Genomic DNA, 22178 nt, shown 5'->3' on the forward strand with positions numbered 1-22178 from the left:
GTCTGTTTCTGTTTCGTAAATAAGTTCATTTGTATCATATTTTAGATTCCACATATAAGGGATATCATATGATATTTCTCTTTCCCTGTCTGACTTACTTCACGTAGTGTGATAATGTCTAGGTCCATGCATGTTGCTGCAAATGGTATTACATCATTCTTTTTTATGGCTGAATAGTATTCCATTATTTATATATACCACATCTTCTTTATCCATTCGTCTGTCAATGGACATTTAGGTTGCTTCTGTGTCTTGGCTATTGTAAATAATGCTGCAATGAACATTGGGGTGCATGTATCTTTTCAAATTAGAGTTTTCTCCAGATATATGGCCAGGAATGGGAATGTTGGATCATATGGCAATTCTATTTTTAGTTTTTTAAGCAACCTCTGTACTGTTTTCCATAGTGGCTGCACCAATTTATGTTTCCACCAACAGTGTAGGAGGGTTCCCTTTTCTCCACACCCTCTCCAGCATTTGTTATTCACAGACTTTTAAATGATGGCCGTTCTGACCGGCCTGTGGTGATACCTCAATGTGGTTTGATTTGCATTTCTCTAATAATTAGTGATGTTGAGCATCTCTTCATGTGCCTATTGGCCATCTGTATGTCTTCTTTGGAGAAATGTCTATTTAGGTCTTCTGCCCATTAAATGATACAATCTTTATTAAAGACAGTTAAAATGAATTTCCTTCAGAAATGTGAGATAATTTTAAGATGCTCCTTGATAATTGGAGATACTCTTACTATTTAAATACCAGTGTTTAAATATGCTATCCACTGCATTCCACCAAATAAACACGTGAATGGCAACCAAACATCTTATCCTCTTTATATAAATGCACATACCCACAACACACACACAAATTAGTAAGATCTCTCTTGCACAGAGATGAGTAGACTGAAATCCATATCAATCTATACCAACAGTCACCAATTTCAAATCTTCCATAAGAGTCAGCAGTACTTCCAGAACAATCAGCTTTGATCAGAAACACATGCCCATTTCTGGTGTCTGTTAGTGCAGTGAGTTTCAGATAACCCTATAGAAACACAAGAACCAAACTGGATGAATTTCTCTTCTCTTATATTTGACATAGTATATCATAGAAGAAATAAACAAAATAATATCAGTATTAAGCTAATTAACATTTATTTCAGTTTTTGAGTTACAACCACTGTAGTAAATCAGTAATAGTGTAAGACTATAGAATTCACCACCAACAAATGTGTACTGATGCCTAGGCAGTCAATAAAGTCTACAAAAGTAAATTATACAATAAAAACAGAATCTTCATTTTCTTATAAAGCAAAAGAAAACTTTTCAGGAAATATAGTTGAAAGCTTCTACTGTATTCCCCACTTCCCTCCATGTTTTGGCTAAGTAAGCCCATTCTGTGCTTCTACTATATTTCTGTTTATAATGATTTCTTGGACACATCTCCCCAGGTTGGACCATGAGCATTTGAGGGCAGGAACTGTAACTTTTTTATTTTTGTATCTTCAGTGACTAGATATTTTACACACTCAAGAAGTGTTTGATGGATTAACTAATTAGTTAATTCTGTAAAAATTGTGTATGCATCACCAGGCAATCTGCATAACCATTTCAAGAACACAGAAGTGGGCTTCCCTGGTGGCGCAGTGGCTGAGAGTCTGCCTACCGATGCAGGGGACACGGGTTTGTGTCCCGGTCCGGGAAGATCCCACATGCCGCGGAGCGGCTGGGCCCGTGAGCCATGGCCACTGAGCCTGTGCGTCCAGAGCCTGTGCTCCGCAACGGGAGAGGCCACAACAGTGAGAGGCCCGCGTACCACAAAAAGAAAAAAAAAAAAAAAAAAAACACAGAAGTCAGACCCCTAAAATAAAGATTTCCCTCCAACTCCTGGAGAAGGTGCTATAGTGTAGAAAATCAGGGAATTAACCCTGAGAAGAGGGAAGCCTAAAAGAAATTACTTGGTTTTGGACACAGCACTAAAGATAGAGGAGAAAAGCTCCAACATGACACCAAGTGGTCTCACGTGATCATAAGAGGAGGAAAACACATGTATTTAGTTTGCCCAGCCAACAAAAGCAGGACATTTTTCTTCAGGACATAGAAGAGCCAATGAATACTATACGTATTCTCAAATTCTCAGCTGGGGTACTATTTTCAATTTATCTTAAACTCTCTCAAAACTAAAGCACATGCTAGCAAAGATCATTTCTTCATATCGACTTTGTTAGATGCAAGATGCACCTTGCCCTGGCAATTCTGACCTCCTAGGCTGAGCCTACTTCCAATCCTTTTTTTTTTTTTTTTTTATGGCAGGAGAGTGAGTTTATTCAACAGGTATTTACTGAGCCCTTACTATGTGCCAGGCACTATTTTAGGTGCTGGGAATACATTCCATTGATTAAAAACATACAAAAATCCCTGTCTTCATTGTGCTTACACTCTAGAGAAAGGATACCAGACAATGAACATAACAAATAAGTAAATTACATAGTAAGTTAGGAGATGATGAGTACTACAGAAAAAAAATAGAGCAGTCATGAGAATGAAGACAAGTCTTATCTGGAAATTTTCCAAAACCAGACACACTCACAAAAATATGCTGCTTTCTTGGAAGTCTATGTATGTGTCAGTGACCAAAGAAAATATTTCTGGCCCCTTAATGTTCATGGGATTTTCAAGCAAGAAATTACAGGGACTTTAAAAATATGAAAATGGAATTGAAAACTAAGAAAAGTAACTTGCATAAAAACAGGAGCTCAATACAGAGTTCTTGAGGCAGTGGAATCTGTGCTTACTGTAGGAGCAGAGCTTCCCACAGTTCTGGCAAATTCCATGATTCTGGCCACATTGCCAACCACAGTGGATCTGAAGAGTCAAATCTGTTCAAAAGAGGTTACTAGGGTCAGAAAATGTAGAAGAACTCAAGCAGCTTTTCAGGATTTTTTGTTTTATTTCTATTTCCTTTTTAAAATATAGCTCCCTAGTTTTCGTGATTTTCTAATTTTGTTAAAGAAGGATGAGTTCATGAGAAAGAAAAACTGAAAAATAGGAATGCCCACATTTCCGACTCCATCTCCAATCTCAAATTGTTCAAGATGAACACGTTTATTGTATATCCGTAGACCCAGGTCTTTTGACACCATTATCAGAGGTTGTTGGCTCTAAACTACCAGGAAGATTTTTTTCTCCTTTGATTTAAATTCAAATTTCATTTCAACAAAGCAACCAGAATAATTAATGAATTAGGTTCTCTAAGTCAGAAGTGAAAATAGAAAATAAATGGTGTTGTCATCTTTGATGAGAAAGTCATATTTTCATCAAAATGGGGCAGAGGCAGAAAGTCCAGTTTGCAGGACCAGGAAAAAGGAGTGTCCACCCACAGGATACTTAGAAATTGATGACTATGACAGCAGCCCTTTCTAGAGGTAATAACGTCACGTCATTAGGTTGAGATAATCCTCCAGAAACCCCAACAGCCCTGGATTAAGAACATCTGGAAATTGTTCATATGACACAGATTTCTGTTTCCTGATGTTAAGGCTTCAGTGATGCCTCTCTGTGGCATCTGTCACCCGTCTAACTTCTTTGCAAACTTCCTCCTTTCAAATCAGGAAGTGTACATAAAGTGCAAGTAAGATTCAGTCCCTCGCCCGTGCTTCCAGGTTCTTGCTTTGATACTCAGGATTACCAAATCTGACAATTAAACCGCTGGCCAGCTAGGCTGTCTGCAGGTATTTCTGGAGTTAGCAAATGAGTTCATCTGGTAAAGAAAGTGTCTGAAGGTAGATGCAGTCTTGGCAAGAAAACACACAGTACTGTACACAAGACAGGGATGTGAATGATGCAAGTAGCAGAAGGGTTCTCATCACCGAGTCACTAAAGAAGAGGCCTTCTTTGGATCTCAACTCTTAAAGTGAATTCAGGAACTGTTACTAAAATGAATAGGGCCAGCAGATTTCAGATCAGGGTCAGTCCTCAGTGAGGGCAGGTTCAGTTTTCCTAGTTAAATTCCTGAATTTCTTTTTGTCTTCTGCCCTTGCTTCAGCATCAAAGTACCAAACAGTCATATGGTGTATCTGATTGCATAGGAAGGCTGGACTTCATGTGGGTTCCTGCGGTCTGACCAGAAGAACAACAGTCTGTCGAAAATGGGCTCCATGTACGCTATGAACGATTTCTCTTCTGGAAATATCCGCAGGACCCCACCATGTAGCTGGGCATCCCAGTTCTTGTTCAGATAGTAGATGCAGGGGATGCAGCAGCCGTCGCCGTTGGGGTTGTCCACATGTCGCACATAACCTGCTCCATTTCCTGGATAGCAAGCCACCATCACCATGTGCGGGTCAAGGACACTGTATGCTCCCGGACGGACCGCGGAAAGAGTCAAAGTGCTTTGGTAATTTTTCTTCTCTCTGTAAAGCAGAAGTCATCTCCTCTCACCTCTGAACTGCCACACGGAGGCCCCAGACACCCACCTCCCAGGAACATAATTGATCCCAATTCTTTTAAAAGTTCTATCTCGACCCACTCTCGGAGACCTATACTGGCCTGGAGAGAAGAGAATGAAAGAAACCCCAAACGCTCAATATTGAGTAATCTTGCTCCCCTTCCTGAAGTCACCTCAGGGATAATAGTTCCTTCCTGTAAAGTCTATATTTCCTGCGACCAAACTGCTAGTATAAGCTTCTTGGACTGTTATTAATTATTTAACATGTTTTATACCTTTTAACAATTATTTTCAGTTTAGTTGTTTTTTTTAAGGAATAATGTTGTTGCTTTTTCTGAGTATAAAGATAAGCAATATTCATACTACCACTAGGAAATTTCATTTTTGCTCAGTGGTTTATTACTCATTCTCTGCAATATGAGTGTGTGAGCGTTGGGAGCGAGGAGAAGCAGGGAGGAATGAAGTGCTGAAGTGCCACCTCAAGAGCCAGTGGCAGTTCTGGTCAGTGCAATCAGGCAAGAATAAGAAATAAAGGTATTCCAACTGGGAAGGAACAAATGAAATTATCTTTATTCATGCGATAAAGATATTTGTACATACTTATACCTCAATAAAGCTGATATTTAAAAAGTCATAAAAGATAAACAATCTACTTCAATAAGAGTAAAATAAAACAGATAATTATGTAAAAATTATTTAAAAATCAAGTTATTAATGAAAGTTTAAACATTTAAAAATAATTGTTACCCATCAATCATAGAAGTGAGAGAGAACTATCACCCCTCTGGGTCCTTACCATGCTATTTGTAGGAAATCACTGCATTCTGCGTTCTTTCTGAGTCACTGAAGTTATAAAGGGTGCAACCTTTCTACCACCACTACTTCATCTGTTCATGTTCTCCCTGTCTTTCACTGTTCCTTACCATCCCCTTAGGACCATACCCAGTCCATGAGGCATCGTCGCCATACCGCACCAGGTTTTCATGGGGAAGAGTGGAGAAAAATACCCTTGTGTTTCAGATAAAGGGAGTGGAAAAGTAAACATTTTGAAATGCACCTAGAGCACTCTCCATAAAAAAGCCCTGCCCTCCCAAGAAAGGTACTTGATTAGAGCCTTATCTGACCTGGAGGAAGGGCAATTGGTCAGCTCTAGCCCCCTCTAGCCATCCTGTCTCATGTAAGAGGAGAAAAAAAGAATAAGAAAACACTTCTAAATGTCACATCCCAAGGACTCAGGCCCACTACAAAAACTGAGATTTAATCGTCAGGTTATACAATGCTTCTCGTCCTCAAAACCCTACCACATCAATTGGGCTTCAGTGAGTTAGCAGTGGACTATAAGTGAAAAAGTCGCAAGTCATAAATTCTATTTAAGAAGGAATTCTTAGGGAAAACCAAAGACAGTAGAAGAGGGAGAAAAAAAACCAAGTAAACTAGAGTAAACTGCAGCCTCTGGCACCTACAGTTATAGGAAACATAAACAGAGCCCAGCCTCTAGCCAGATTAACATAAAACTTCACTCTGAAAGCCTAAATATCTTAGTTCCTATTACTCAACACAGCTTGTCTGACTTTCAACAAAAATAATAAAGCACTCTAAAAGGAAAACAGCAACAACATGTGAAGAGAAAAAGCAAGCATGAGAACCAGACTCAGATATGGCACACATATTGAAATTATCATATAGAGATTTAAAGTAACTAAGAGTTCTAATGGAAACTGCAGACAATGTGCAAGAACAGATGGGTAAGGTACACAAAGAGATGGAAACTCTAAGAAAGAATAAAAAAATGCTAGAAACTAAAAGCACTGTAACATAAACGAAGAATGCTTTTGATGGACTCATCAGTAGACTGGGCATGGCTGAGGAAAGAATCAGTGGGTCTGATCAGCAGAAGACTATAGAGTGGAGTATTTTCAAAGTTAAAAGAAAAACCCACCAACTTAGAATTCTGTATCCCATAAAATCATCCTTCCAAAGTGAAGGAGGAATAAACCCCTTCTCAGACAAACAAAAACTGAGGGAATTTGTCACTAGTAGACCTGCCTTGCAGGAGATGTTAAAAGAAGTTTGTTTGCTTTTTTTTTTTTTGGGGGGGGGGGTTGTTTGTTTGTTTTTCAGCACAAAGAAAAATGCTACAGGCCGGAAACTAAGATCTACATAAATGAAGAGCAAGACAAAAGGAATAAATGAAGGTGAAATAGAATCCTTCATCTTTCTTTTTTTTTTTTTTTGTGGTACACGGGCCTCTCACTGTTGTGGCCTCTCCCGTTGCGGAGCACAGGCTCCGGACGCGCAGGCTCAGCAGCCATGGCTCACGGGCCCAGCCGTTCTGCAGCGTGTGGGATCTTCCTGGACCGGGGCACAAACCCGTGTCCCCTGCATTGGCAGGCGGACTGTCAACCACTGCGCCACCAGGGAAGCCCTCCTTCATCTTTCTTATTGTTAATTGATATAACAAATAACTTTTCAAGGTAATAAAAGCTACAATGTATTGGGTGATTATAGCATATGGATAACTGAAAATAATGACAGCAATGTTGTAAAGAACAACAGGAGAAAATTGGGACTACTGTGTTACAAGGTAACTGCAGTACCTGTGAAATAACATAGTGTTATTGGACAGTAGATTTATATTAATTGTAAATGTATACTTCAAACACTGGAGCAACCATTAAAAAATGAGTAATTTTTTAATTAAAAGGAAATAAAATGATTTAAGTGATCATAAAATGATCACTTAAAATCAGAGAAGGCAGAAAAATGGGGGAAGATAATGAAACAATAAGTACAACAAGTTGAAAAGTTACAAATACGTAGACATTAACCCAACTATGCTAACATCACTTTAAATGTGAATAGTCTAAATACATTCGCATATCAGAGTAGATAAAAAAGACCCAAATATAAGCTGTCCACAAGAATCTCACTTTAAATACAAAGAGAGAGACAGATTAAAAGTAAGGGAAGGAAAAAGATACAGCATGCTAACGCTAATCAAAATAAAGCTAGAGAGGCTATATTAATTTCAGGCAAAGCAGACTTCAGGACAAGGAAAATTACAATATCGTGACAAACAGTGGCACACTACCTAATGATAAGTACTCCATTCTCCAAGAGGACATAACAATTCTTAATATGTATGCATCTAACAACAGAGTGTCGAAATATGTGTGGCAAGAGTGATAGAACTACAAAAAGAAATGAACAAATCTACTGCTACAGTTGTAGATTTCAGCACCCTTTTATCAGATTGACAGATCCAGCAGGCAGAAAATCAGCAAGGACATAGTTGAAATGATCAATACCAGCAAGCAAGTGTATCTAATTGACATTTATAGAATATTTCATTTAACAACAGAATACATGCTCCTCTCAAGCTTATATGGAGCATTCACCAAGAAAGGCCACATTTGGGGCCATAAAACACACTTTGACAAATTTAAAAGAGTACAAATCATACAAAGTATGCCCTCAGACCACAGGGAAATTAAGCTAGAAATAAATAACAGAAAGACAGCTGAAGATTAAACATTATGTGATTAACACAAAGGTCAAAGAAGTCTCCAGAGAAACTGAAAAATATTTTGAACTAAATGAAAATACAACTTATCAAACTTTGAGAGATGCAGCAAAAGCAGTGTTTAGAAAGAAATGTATAGCACTGAATGCATATATTAGAAAAAAAAAGAAAGATGTAAAATCAACAACTAAATGTCAACCTTAGGAAATTAGAGAAAGAACAATGTAAGCCTAAAGCAAGCAAAGAAACGAACTAATAAAATCAGAGCAGAAATAAATGAAAATGATAACAGAAAATCAATAGAGAAAATAAATGCACCAAAAGCTGGTTCTTTGTAAAGATAAATAAAATTGATAAACCTATAGCCAAGGTAACCAAGAAAAAAAGTGAGAAAATTACTAATTACTTATACTAGATATCACTAATATCAGATATGAAAGAGAGGTCATCACTAATGAGTCCATGGACATTAAAAGGATAATAAAGGAATATTATGATGCCCCCAAATTTGATAACTTAAAGAGACCAACTCCTTATAAAACAGAAACTACCAATACTCACAAAAGGAAAAGTAAATCACCTGAAAAGGCCTATGTCTATTAAAGAACTTGAATCAATAACTAATAATCTTCCAATATTCCAGACCCAGAAGGTTTCACCAGTGAATTCTACCAAAAATTTAAGGAAGAAAAACTATACAAATTATCTCAAATCTCTTCCATAAAATAGGGCCATTGGGAACACTTCCAAACTCATCTATGAAGCCAGCACTGCCCTAACACCAAAACCAAATAAAGATATTAGAAGAAATAAAAACTACAGACCTACAGCATTCATAAACATAGATACATAAATCCTCAAGAAAATATTAGCAAATTGAATCCAACAATGTATAAAGAGCATTATACACCATGACCAGTGGAACTTATGCCAGGTATGCAAGTTTGGTTCAACATTTGAAAGTCAATTAACATAATGCGACAAAACAGGCTAAAGAAGAAAAATCATATTATGATATCAATATATGCGGAAAAAACATTTGACAAAATCCAAACTCCATTCATCATAAAAACCTCTCAGAAAACTAGGACTAGAGGAGGTGAACTCCCTCAACTTGATAAAGAACATCTACCAAATAATTTACAGGTAACTAAATGGTGAGAAGCTAGATGCTTTCCTCTAAGATGGTAAACAAGGCAAGAATGTCCTCTCTCACCACTCCTATTCAAGTTCATATTAGAAGTCCTAGCTAATGCAATTAGACAAGACAAGGAAATAAAAAATATACAGACTGGGACAGAAGCAATAAAACTGCCTTTCTTCTCAGATGACATGACTGTCTATGAAGAAAATCCCAAAGAATCAATAATGACAAAGAACTCCAAGAACTAATAAGCAATTATAGCAAGGTTGCAAGACACAAAGTTAGTATACAAATGTCAATTCCTTTCCTGTATACCAGCAATGGTATACAACTGAATTTGTAAATACATAACATTATATTAGCTCCCCCCAATAAAATATATACATATAAATATAACAAAACATGTACAGGGTCTATATGAGGAACTCTACAAAACCAATGAAAGAAAGCAAAGATCTAAATAAATGGAGAGCTATTCCATGTTCATGTGCTTGCCACTGTTTTAAATGTTTTCCATGTATTACCGCACCTAAACTTCACAACACCCTTCCCACCCATGGGAAGCCACACAACCCCACTAGGTTGATCCCACTCTAATTTCACGACTACACATCTCAAACGGGCACTCAGCACTGCCTAGCAATCCAATTCCATTTCTGTACTTAGTTTACTTCCCCGTTCTCCAGAAGGACTATGTCACATGTGTCTCCTAGCACCTCTTCTCCTTTCCCCTGCTGCCCTTGCTCTCAGCCAGTGACTTCCTTCACAGACAGATGATGCCTCTTACCACCTGTCCACATCTGCATTTGTCTCAGCTTTCCCTCTAGATACAATGGAATATGTGTTCCTGTTCATTTCAAAGCCAACTGCTCACCTACTCTGGAGTCTTCTCTCCTCTCAGGTGTTCACATACCTCCCCTGCAGTGTTCCCCTTATCTGCATCATTTCTCCCTTTCTATGAGTTCAATCCCACTGGCATATAAACATATTCTAGTTTCCTCCATCTTAAAAACAAAATTCCACTTGACCTTAAGGTCCCTCTACTCCACTAAAGTTGTTCTTGTTAAAATGATTAAAATCCTCCTAATTGCCAAACTATCTTGCACAGTAGCACTCACCATGGTTGGCCACCACCTCCCTCTTTTTTGGCTTCCTTCCTCTTCTCTATGTACACTCTCAACCTAGGTGGTTTCACCTAGTCCTTTAGTTTAAATACCACCTAGGTGGTGATGATTCCAAAGACCAATTCTAGCCCTACCATCCCCTAGGACTTCAGACTCAAATTTCCAATGGCCTATTTGACATCTTAACTTAAAAATCTACTAGGTAATTTACGTTATGTGTATTTTACCACAATAATAAAAAAAAACTACCAGGTGATTAACAGATGGAGAGAGGGATGGTGAGATGAACAGGCATGTGAAAAAACAAGTGTAGCTAAATATTAATGGTAGGGTCTAGGTGGTGGGTGTATGGAGTTTAGTGTAAAATTCTTTCCAAGCATATTGTTCATATGCTGCATGTTGGGAGAAAACGTTCTAGGCATCTCAACATAATATATCCAGAACAATTTTTGATTCCAACCGTTCCAAAAATGAAACCTACCTTTCACCTACAGTTTTCCCCATCTCATTAAAGAGCAAGGCAAAAGTAGGCAAGGCAAAAACCCAGGACTCAGCCTTGAAAGGCTCTCTCCCACCTGGAATATAATTCCATGAAGGCAGGGACCCTGCCCATCTAGAACAGTCCTAGCACATAGGAGGTGTTCAAAAATAGCTGTGGAACTAATCATGAATTACTGCTCTGTTTCTCTCTAGGCCCTTCAGCCCTCACTGGTCCTTGAGTGAGAACGGAGCTCTTGGCCTCCAAACCTCCCCAGCCCAGGCAGCAGAAACTGTGTCTTAGTACCTGATTATGGCTTCTTACCAATCACAGCGGTTCCATGCTCCTCAGCGAGAGTTCAAGGCCTTTCTTTACGGCAGAGCCAGTGTTTCCTGTCCCAAACCTGTGACACACAGGACCCATGACACATGTCACAGCACTGCTGGGCATCACACTGCCCAGGCTGTCTCCCTGCAAGGCTTCAGCGGGCCTCACTTTGCCCAGGGCCTGCCCGAATCCAGCCCAGGAGGCCTCCCTATGGTGGCTGGTGCCACAGTCCACTCCTTCAGTGGGCATCAAGGCATCTTCCTCTCAAGGCCATTGGGTGGGCCCAAGCCTGCTCTCTCACGCCCCACCGCAGCAGCCCCCTCTAACCTCCCCCACGTCCCGCCGGGGCCCTGCCACGTTTCCTCACCTGGACCTGCCCCGCCCCGCCCAGCCCAGCCCAGCTTGGCCCCAACCGACACACCTGCTCCCAGCCCCCTTGCCAGTTGGGTTCGTGCGGGAGTCCGCTGGCCCTGCGAGATCGGTGCCATCCAATCCTGGAGGCTCCCATGAGCCTGCGCACTGGAGCCGCACCCTGCGCCAGCGCCCTCTGCAAGCAGGCTGGACTCGGCAGTGCCTCCCCCTGCTGGCCTTCCGAAGCACTGCAGCAGTTACCGCGTACCCGGTGGTGGATGCCTTGTGGTCCCTGGTACACCTCCCTGTCCCTGTCCGTGCCTGGTCCCAAGCCAGGCTTATAATGCCAGCAACTCTCTGAGCCATGCCCACATCCTGAACCACTGAGGACTGTGTTCTCTAGGGGTGATGGCCTGGTTCACACCTGCCCCCTCAACTCCCTACTGAGTTGGAGAGGGGCCGGGTAGAGGACTGGTTTGCAATGTCAGAAAGGGGCAGGTAGCGTTTGGGCACTTTGGACAGGATAGACGATTGCAGAAGGAGTCACTAGACTGTGCCAGAACGTGAGGTCAGTTATAGCTGCCAGGTCGGATGAGACAGTTTCATCTAGGGTGGTCATTGTAAGGGGAATTCAGCGTGTAGACATTGCCTCAATAGAGGAAGCCAGAATCTTTTTATCTTAACAAGCGCACCTCTCTCCGTTTGGTCCTGACCAGAGCCACTCCAGTGGATCCAATTCCCTTAAAGGCATGATGAGACCTGCCTCACTTAGCCCACAGCCTGGTCCAGGAGAGCCATATCCTTGAGCTGAGCTGGGACTGAGCCAAAACAGTCACCCTCTGTCCAGGCGTGGAGAGGTCAACTTCCTGCTCCATGAGTCACTGACAGCAGATGCCTTTTCTCCACCAGAGGCCCTGCCTTTCCTCAGCAGCCAAGGCTCCCTCCCATCCCAAGGTAGAGTTCCTCCTTAAAGATGGGCCCCCTTTAAGGGGATGCCTGTTGTTTCTCGTAGCGTCTAAGGTCAGAACTTTGCATGCCATCACTATTTCACAAATCTTAGCAGCACGAATGAATCAGAATATTCCATTGTTGTGTTCCTACATAGATGGCTGTCATGGGGACACACACACAGAATTTTCATCCACGGCATCAGGAAATCGCTAAATGGAGACTGAATGAATACTTGGTGGGAGTGAACCCCGAGGTCTCATCAAGTTCCTCAGCTTACTGTTAAACCACATCATATTCCCAGTGGCCACAAACCCAAAAGGCTGCTTCTGTTTTCACCAGTGAAAAATTCGAAGAATTATAAAGGTTAGTTCTTTATCAAAATTTCTGCCATTCTTTGGAGGCCTTTTCAAATCCCTATGACTTGCTATTACCAGCAGTGCAAGGAGTCTTGCAGGCCTGGACTTAAGTCCCTGATCTGCTACTGAAAGGTCCCCTTTCTAGCCTGACTGAAGAGTAGCTTGGTTGTCCCCTCCCTGCTGCCCCCCAGACACCACCTTCTCATGTCCTACTTGGTTCCAGGCTCACTGCGGATCCCTGGGGAAGCTCAACTGGGGTAGCAGCAGTGACCAGCACAGAGGTGATGCAGATTCTGGAATCTCACAGTCTGCATTCCTGATCCTGGTCTGAGCACCCAGACTCCCTCAGGATGGACCCTGAGAGCCAGACATACCTCTGCTCTCCACTGAGCTGAGACCCATCTGCCCCTTTCAAGTGTAAGAATTTACTGCCCAAATGGCCCCTCATCCCTAGCTGTGTGTCTCCAGACACAGAGAGTCCCTTGAGGGCCTCCCAGACCCCAGTGGACATCTTGTACCCAAAGTCATTTCTTAACAGCCCCTAAGGCCCATGATCAAGTTCAGAGTTTTCTAAACCTGGCTTGGGGCCAAGGAAGAGCAAATAACTAAGAACAAGAAACTCTGACCAAAAAAAAAAAGAAGAATCATTTCAGCAGCGCTACCCTTCCACGGCCCCATCCTGGTACTGGCCTCTGCTTTGCAGCCCGTTTATTTTTGGATGGTGTTCTTCACACCGAGCACCATGAAGTGTGAGTCGATGAGGACTGTGGGCTTGGGAGAAGCTGTGAGACCTTGTCTGTGTGTTTCTTTCTCTCTGCTCAGCTTTGAGACACTTCACATAAAAGACTCTATAAAAATAAATTGTGGAAAGTACAAGGCCAATAAAAATCCCAGTAGAGGCTGAACACTATTTTATTTAGAAAGCAGGACATGCACTTACCTCATTCTGGATTCCCAGATGCCTAGTTCCTGAGCCTGGCACATGGGCAATGCCCAATAAATATCAGTTGATTGATCCGTTAGTTGGCTGCTCACCGGTTTGCAGAGCAACGACCAGCCCACCGCTCTGCCTGCACACACCACAAAGAGAGAGAATCCTTAGGCTTTGATGGGAGAGTTGTTAAGTTGGCAGGTGAGCCTGCTACAAACCCTTGCCTATAAATGCCCTGCCTTCTACTTCCAGCTCTGCTTATTAATAGTAAAATAATGATGTAGCAGAAAGTGAACTGCAAACACTGCCAAGTTCTAAGAGAGGAGCTGGATGCATGCCTTTTAGTCCTCATGTATTCAATCCTCTTGGTCTGTGTCAAGCCCTGTGCTTTACGGCAAGAATTCAGATGTCGCCACCTTACTGCATCTTATTAGCTGGACAGAATAGGGTTCACACAGAAGGCAACTTCTTTGTTTCTTTTCAGTGTCATTCAAACTCAGTGCCCAGATGCATTTTTCTCCTGGGTTCTTGAATATAAAATCTTGGGCAGGTCTATAACTTTGAGCAACCAGAACAGTCCCATTTCAGTGTAAGACTCCCTCTGACTTCCTATCTAACTCTTAGGCTCTCTCTGTCTCGAGGCCAGGACTGCTTTGGACTGGAAATAGGCATGGGAAATGGGCACATCAGTTTCTCCTTTCTCACCCTACTTCACACCCACATCCTACCCTCCAGACTCAGTGTCTGACATCTTTGCAGCTGGAATCCAACACAGGGCTCTCTGGCTTCAGCAGATATTTTGAGCTGGCTGTTTGCCTGAGAAAATCTTATGGTTTCCCTAAGAATTCCCTTTTGAGGTATCTCCAAGTGCAAGTCCATGGCCTGGGTGATGTTGCCACGGGCCAGTTGCTTACAATGCCCTCCCTTTGTTCCTGCCTCCCATGGGCCCATTCCAGGACCATGAATGAAGGTGCCAGACAAATGAGTAAGTGGAGGCCAAAATGCAGACTTGGCTTTGTGCCCTCATGAGGGGCTTCTCAAATGGAGGAAGGGCCACCTTCGGGTCATTCATCAGCCACAGGAGGGTGCCTTTCCGTGATTCTCCCCAGTCCACCCTCTGTGATCTGAAGCTCTGAGCCTCTCTTTGTTTGGGTCCATGTCCCTTCTGCTTGTTTTAGGGCAGTTCCAGATGGTGCCCCACCTGTAGATCCACTTGGTTCTAAGAAGGGCTTCCACGTCCTTCCCCTACCAAGGGTAGCAGCAGTTACAGTCCTGGGCAGTCCTCTTCCTCTTCGTTCTCCCACCAATCATGTTGTTTCAGCCATCTCCTTTCACCTTTCGCTTGCTTGGGCATGGGTCAGACACCAAGCCCTTGTGTCCCCCCAAATTGCTGGAGACACATATCAAGCCTTATAAGTTATTCTCCTGAAGTTCCTGTTATGCATGCAGAGGTATCGAAGGAGAAGAAGCACTGCCTTCCCTCTCCCCTCTCCTCCCCAGGGCTGGGAAACAGGTGTGGAAGGGAAAATGCCATGGCATTCCAACAACTCAGAGGAATCTTCCATTCCTGGCCTCCTTACCCTCTAATCCCTCACAGGCTATGGATGGGTGATCACCAGTGCTCCTGGCTTGCCAGGGGAGGTTACTCTTAAAGCATGAGTAGGCGTTAACTGAATGAAGAAGGGAGAGTGGCCTATATGGGCGTGTAGGGCACAGAGCAGCACAGGAAGGAGCACGAGAAAGCGTGGCATATTCTAGGAGCCCCATATGACTGCATGAGGAAGAGAGAGTTTGAGGGATGGTCAGAGATGGGATTGCAATCGGAGAACCAAGTTCTAGCCACATCCTGCAGAGTTTTGCACACTATGCTGAGAAATTTTAATGCTATCCTATAGGATTAGCCATCAAATGGTATTAATCAAGGGAGTACATGTTTGGCCCTTAGCATGCTGTTTTTGGCTGCAATGTGGAGAGGCGTGGTGAGAGTAGAGACTTCTTTGGTGTGAGCTGAGAGCATTAATAAGCAATGTTCAGAGGATCTTCCAATCAGAATAAAGAATATCTGGAGCTTCCCTGGTGGCACAGTGGTTAAGAATCCACCTGCCAATGCAGGGGACACGGGTTCGAGCCCTGGTCCGGGAAGATCCCACATGCTGCTGAGCAACTAAACCCGTGTGCTACAACTACTGAGCCCACGTGCCACAGCTACTGAAGCCCATGCACCTAGAGCCCGTGCTCCACAACAAAACAAGCCACCACAATGAGAAGCCTGCGCACCGCAATGAAGAGTAGCCCCCACTCGCCACAACTAGAGAAAGCCCACGCGCAGCAACGAAGACCCAACGCAGCCATAAATAGATAGATAGATAGATAAATAAAATTTATTTTTTTAAATTGCTGTTAAAAAAAGAATAAAGAATTTCTGACTTGTTTTCTTATTTCTCAAAGTCTTTCTAATACAGTCTTGAAAGCCACACATTCTCCTTGGTTTGCCAAGTTCTTAGGGAGGCGTTGTGATTAAGAGATTTAATTGTGATTTTATTTTTTTATGAAAAGAACCAGTGTCAATCCACACTGAGAAATCCTCTGAGAAATCAGGCTGGCCAGGCCAGGCCAGCAGCCCCTCTGCCCAACTCAGAGGCTCAGTGGCAAGGGGCAGCTTTATTCCAAGTGACCTGGGTTTTATTTCAGCATCACTATTTACTTGTGACCTCAGACAAATATTAAATTTCTCTGGGTCTCAGTTCCCTCATATATAAAAATGCCCCTAAGAATGTATGAGTCAGAATAAGCTAGGTTATGCTGCTATAATAAACAAACCATCAAATCTTAGTCACTTAGAGCAGTAAACGTTTGATTCATGCTCTCAGTGCATATCCAATGTGGGTCAGCTGGAAGCTCTGCTCTGTGATCCCTGACTTCAACCTGCAGACTGATGGAGCACTCCCCATCCCACACCCTGTGATCACTGTGGCCGATGGGGATAGAGATCTCTAGAGGGTTCAGCACCTGCAATTAAATGTCTGGATGTGTCTACAGTTAGTATGGATATGGTACGCGTTACTTCTGCTCACAAATTTTTGGTCAGAACAAATCACATGGTCCCACTCCACCACAAATATCTACCCCACAAGCCTGTGGTGGGGTTAAACACAGAGTGCTTGGCACAGAGCTTCAAACCCACCAGGCTCTGACAAAGCTCTTCAATGAAGAGTGGCCTCTGCCCACAGGGGTAGTTAAGACTCCCAACTTCTCGTTGAGAAGTACTTTAGGAAAAGGATTGTATCCTCAACAACACAGGTAGACACTGGGCCTCCCATTTCAAAATGATAAAAGGAAATTTGAAAATTCCAGGGAAGGAAAGCCTGGTTGAGAAACAGAAATCCAAAAGGACCAGGATTGGCAATGGTCTCTACCTTCGAGTTGTAGACATAGAGTGTCCTAATACAGAATTTGGGGAAAGGCTCAATATTTTGTAATAACCTATAAGGGAGAAGAATCTAAAAATGTTATACATATGTATATGTATAACATATGAAACTAACACATTGTAAATCAACTATATATTAATAAATTTTTTTAAAATACTACAAGTACCACAGTGATGGCACTGACTATGTATATGGGCTGTTGGAGAATCATGTTTGATTCAGACAGTTGGTAGTCGAGGCTGAGCACCCTCACTCTGCACTCGTGGTGGATGGATCTGTAACTTTCTGTAGAACCCGCCCTGCCAATATGTGAACAGCCACGCATGGTTAAAGCAGAGTTGGGAAGACCACTTTTCAAAATTAAACTTTTTTATTTTGAGATAATTATAGATTCACATACAGTTATATGAACTAATACAGATGATTCCCTGTACCCTTCACTCAGTTTGCCCACAGTGGTAACATCTTACAAAACTAGTACAACATCACAACCAGGATATTGACATTGATGAAATCCATCCCTCTTGTTCAGATTTCTTTTGTTTTTCTTGTACTCATTTGTATGTGTATTTTAAGTTCTATAATACCTGAATTCTGTGATGTTGTGTAAGATTTGAGTGTTTACAAAAAGAAGAGCCACTTTTATTCGTTGCATAAATGAGGTTTCTCACCAGTGTGGATTCTCTGATGATGAATGAGGTGTGTGTTCTGACTGAACACCTTCCCACATCTATTACATTTATAAGGTTTCTCTCCAGTGTGAATTCTCTGGTGTTCAGTGAGATGTGAATGATTGCGGAAGGAATTCCCACAGTCATTACATTTATACGGTTTCTCTCCAGTATGGATTCTCTGATGCTGAGTAAGAAATGATTGACATCGAAATGTTTTCCCACACTGCTCACATCCATATGGTTTCACTCCGGTATGAATTCTTTGATGTTGAACAAGGAATGAACTACGACTAAAAATTTTCCCACATTCCCCACATGTAGGGTCTCAAATGAGTTATCTGATGCTGGGTAAAGGATGAGTTTTGATGAAAAGTTTTTCCACATTCACTACATTTCCAAGATTTTTTCTGTGTAGAGAGTGTCGGACATTTACTTTGGTCTGAAATCTCATTGGTGTGTATGCTACTTTTCTCCCACTGATGTAAGCTCTCTTCTGTAGAAACCCTGAGATGTGTAACAAGACTTGAGATCAAAAGCAGCCTTCTCTCAAAATTATATTCTTGTCTAATCATTTCTGGAGGTGCTTCTTTGTGGATGAAAGTTATTCCCCCAAAACCTTCTTGGAAAAGGCATGGTCCAGGAACCTCTCTGGGAGGGTTTTCCTTCATGCTCTCACATACATATTTTTCTTCAAATGTAGGATCCTGGTATTCATCCTCTTGGGATCTCTTTGATGCTATCCCTGGCAAATCAATTTCAGAGCCATCCTGCTCTGGAGCAGACTTGTTCACCCAACCTGGACAAATCTCTCTTTCAATCTCTCTCTCTTCAGCTCCTTAGATATTCAACATCCACAAATCTTCTCTTTGCTTTGATTGTGGAAGACTTCAAGGTTGAAAAACAACTGGGAGCCCCCAAAAAAAAACAAAAACTGGGAGCCCATGATGTCCTGGGGCTCCCCGCAGGGCGGCGACCATGGTCCCGGAGGTACACAGAAACCCCACTGCTATTTTTACATTAATTTTGTCACTGCTACTGTACAGAAGTTTTAACTTTTTCAATATTGTCAACACTGTAGTTCTTCTTTGTTATACTCTGTCTATTGCTGGCAGCCAGAGGAAGTTATTACTCCTCTGTATATCTGATAAAACTAGAATATATTTTCCACCAGTTTTCCTATGCTTTTTTATTTAATCAAGCTGTATGTAATTTTAGTAGATGACGTGACTTTGAATCTAAGTCATCTTTTCCATCTCTCTTAGTTCGATCTATGAAGTTGGGCCCCCTCCCCCACACTGAGACTGATTGCCATACGTCCCCCATTATATAGCAGTGGGTGTTCCTTGGCTCACATTGTGGTCCTCCAGGTCTATTTCTTTTGTACACTTAATAACTCCAACCTTTAGCTTTTTAGTGTTTTTTGTTATGGTGGTGGCTATATGTCCTAATATCTGATAATGCTGGATCTTCCACTTCACTCTTCCTTTTTCTTAGATGTTCCCATCTTGTTTTTCTTTCATATAATTTTTAGAATTAGAACCCAAAAGGAAAATGTTTTTAAAAGAATGTATAACAATTTGGAGTTGCATAGGAAGAACATAGAAAGATGACAAAACACATTACTCCCATGGCCTTTGAGCCAAGTCTCTCAGCAGATTCTCTCGAGGGAACTGGGGGCACTTTGAAAACCATGGAAACTCCTTCAACCAATGGAGAACCCAAAAGTGCCAACTGGAACAAGGCATCTGTCCCAGAAAGTGTGACCAGTGCACCAGCAAGACCGCACCCTGTCCTGGCTTATCTTGATGTAGGAGGTTGATTCTCAAATTCTTTCACCAGGCGAAGCCCCTGTAAGTATGCAAGGACACGTGCACACACATACACACACAGAGCTTTATTCAACGTAAACCCCAGAACTGAAGAGGGGTCGCGACCACTATTCAAAATGAGTTTCAGAAGTGACAGGCATGATTTTTTTGAAGTTACTTCTTAACAACTGGGCCAGACACTCCATCCCAGGTCACCTTCTCAGGGCCCCACTGGCCTCTTTCCTTATTGTGGAGTATGTAGGTACCTTCTTTGGACCAACATCTGAGGGTTCTTCCATGTGATCACAGTCAGAACGATGTCCAGGCAGAAACCCTCAGGTTCTGCCTTGGGAGACTGTCCCACTTTCTCTGTTCACCTAAAACAGTACGCAGCTTTTACTGGGTCGCCTTGCCATTTGGCCAGCAGCCTTCCCTAAACAGAACAGTTCAGTTGCCTTCTTAATCCCACTGGACAGCAGGCGTTGTTTTAGCCTCATAAGAGAGAAATAGTAGGACTCATGACACGTGATGGAAAGACATGTGTGTTACACAAGTCTAAGTGGACAGGCACATTCTAGGGGAAATGTAAAAATGCACCAAAAGTGGAATCAGATAGCAGCAGTGTGAATCTGCCCCTGCTAGCTGTATGATCGTGGACAAATTAAATAAACCTTCCAAGCCCCGTTTATAAAAGAGGAATAAGAATACTGCTCAAAGTTGAAATGAGGATTAAATTAAATCATTTATAGACACTACCTATATACTATTACTGTCTCGATATCTAAAAGGACCAAATAAAATAATTTGTTATACAGTTTTAAAGGATGCATGACTCCATCCATAAGCAAAGTCCTCTTATACCCTCCAAAACTTCTCCGTACTTCCAGGATGAAAGAGAGAATATATACAACAGAGGCCCTTAACTTTGGGGGATTTGTTCTCCTAGAGAACTTGGAGACTGTTAAGAGCTGCTTTTTCCAAAAGAAGCAGCAAGTCAACATTCTAACTGTAGAGCTCCCCAGGTGCCTTGAAGCACATCTGTGGGCAGCTCCATGGAGCCCAGTCTGAGAACTCACACCTTGAGCACCCACACGTGTAGGCCCGCCTTCTGTCAGCAGGGAAGGTAAGTGACTGTGACAGGACTCAGCCTAACTACGTCCCAAGCCGTCATCCATAGCTGAGGGCTATTCCATCCACCCTGGATCCTGACACCTTTGCCGTAAACCAGTACTTCTCCTCATCCACCCCACACCCCATGTTAGGGCACCAGTCCTTTGTCTACACGGGGAAAAACACGACGGCATTGAATGCGTTAATAAGCTTGCATCATCTCACTGCAGTAATTTCCTCCTTTATGATTAAAAGTAGCTAACACTGTTTGAGTTATGACTACATGCCACACAGTGTGCTAAACACGTGAGCCGTGTTGTCATCTAACCCTCCCGGGAACAGCATGAGATGGATCTCGTTATCTCCACTTGGCAGTCAGTTAGCTGAGTCTTAGATGGTTTAACAGTCACTTGCTGCTGGTCATTTAGCTAGTGAGTGGCGAAGTCTGGCTTGGAGCCCTGCTCTCACTACTCTGCTCTCTGCCGCCTCCCCCCATGGCACTGCAGATCTCCTGGGACATTTCATAAGTACTAACACTTAGAGGCCTTAATTACTGCCCTGTGGATCCCCAAAGCTTTGCTTACCCTATCTTCTTTTAGCTCCCCAGCCCTAAGGAGCCCCCTCTGGGAAGATTGCCCTCCACATATAAGCTGCTCCCTGCTCGCTGCACACTTTTGTGAATCTGTAATGCATCATTCCCAAAGTTGTCAGAGTGTCTGACTTCCCCATTAATGGCATACAGGGTCTTCAAAGCCTCCGTGTCACCTCCTCTATCAACGTGTTGCTTCCTATTTCAGATAAGAACCAGCCCTTTCGTCATATTTGAATTTCAAATATCCACCCACCTTATCAGCTTGCCTGCCACTGTCCTTTAAGAGTCCAGTTCAATCATTTGTGATGAAAATGTAGCTGGGACACAATGAAATGAAAGTGAACGAGTGTTTCAATTATACCTAAACCTTCACAGCCAGTGCCTTGGTAAGTTTCGATGTGTCTTGAAAATGTATTTATCTCAAAGTTTCTTGAACACTGAGCATTTTTCAAATATTGGAACTATCTATGTTGTAGGCACTTTAACAGAATGCTGGGTGCTTTACCAACTGGTCAAGAGTTTAACCCTCTCTACTTGAAGTCTGATGGTTTTTATTACACTTATTCCTCCCACGTCTTCATCAGTCTGATCTGACTCCAGCCTGGTCACCCAGTCCCAGCTTCCGGCAGCACCTTGTGTCAACAGTTTGACTTTCTTGATCAAGAAAGCGCTCACTGTGCTGAGGCACAGGGGCTGTTGAGAAGGGCCACGTTACATGATACCAAGACTCTTCTCTGCAATACATTTAGCCCAAGGGCAGTCAGGAGCAGACAAAGTAGGAATCACAACCTTACCAGCAACCCACCGAAAGAGAGAGGCCCGAGGAGAGATGGTGGGCCCAGCCACATGCAGGAGGCCGCAGAGGAGAGCACTGAGCAGGGGGTCCATGGAGTGGGAGACCTGGGGTTGAATTCTGACTGTCCCTTACTTAT

The 22178-nt window shown here is 42.5% G+C and overlaps 2 pseudogenes; both read right to left on the minus strand.

Annotated features, from left to right (window-relative positions):
- Positions 1 to 3890: 3890 nt before the first annotated feature.
- Positions 3891 to 4344, minus strand: LOC125961058 (prolyl hydroxylase EGLN3-like; annotated as a pseudogene).
- A 13152-nt stretch (positions 4345 to 17496) lies between these two features.
- LOC101283646 (zinc finger protein 502-like) lies at positions 17497 to 18587 on the minus strand (annotated as a pseudogene).
- Positions 18588 to 22178: the final 3591 nt, after the last annotated feature.

Source organism: Orcinus orca, chromosome 14 (genome assembly GCF_937001465.1).
Source record: "Orcinus orca chromosome 14, mOrcOrc1.1, whole genome shotgun sequence".
In the NCBI taxonomy this organism is placed as follows: Eukaryota; Metazoa; Chordata; class Mammalia; order Artiodactyla; family Delphinidae; genus Orcinus; species Orcinus orca.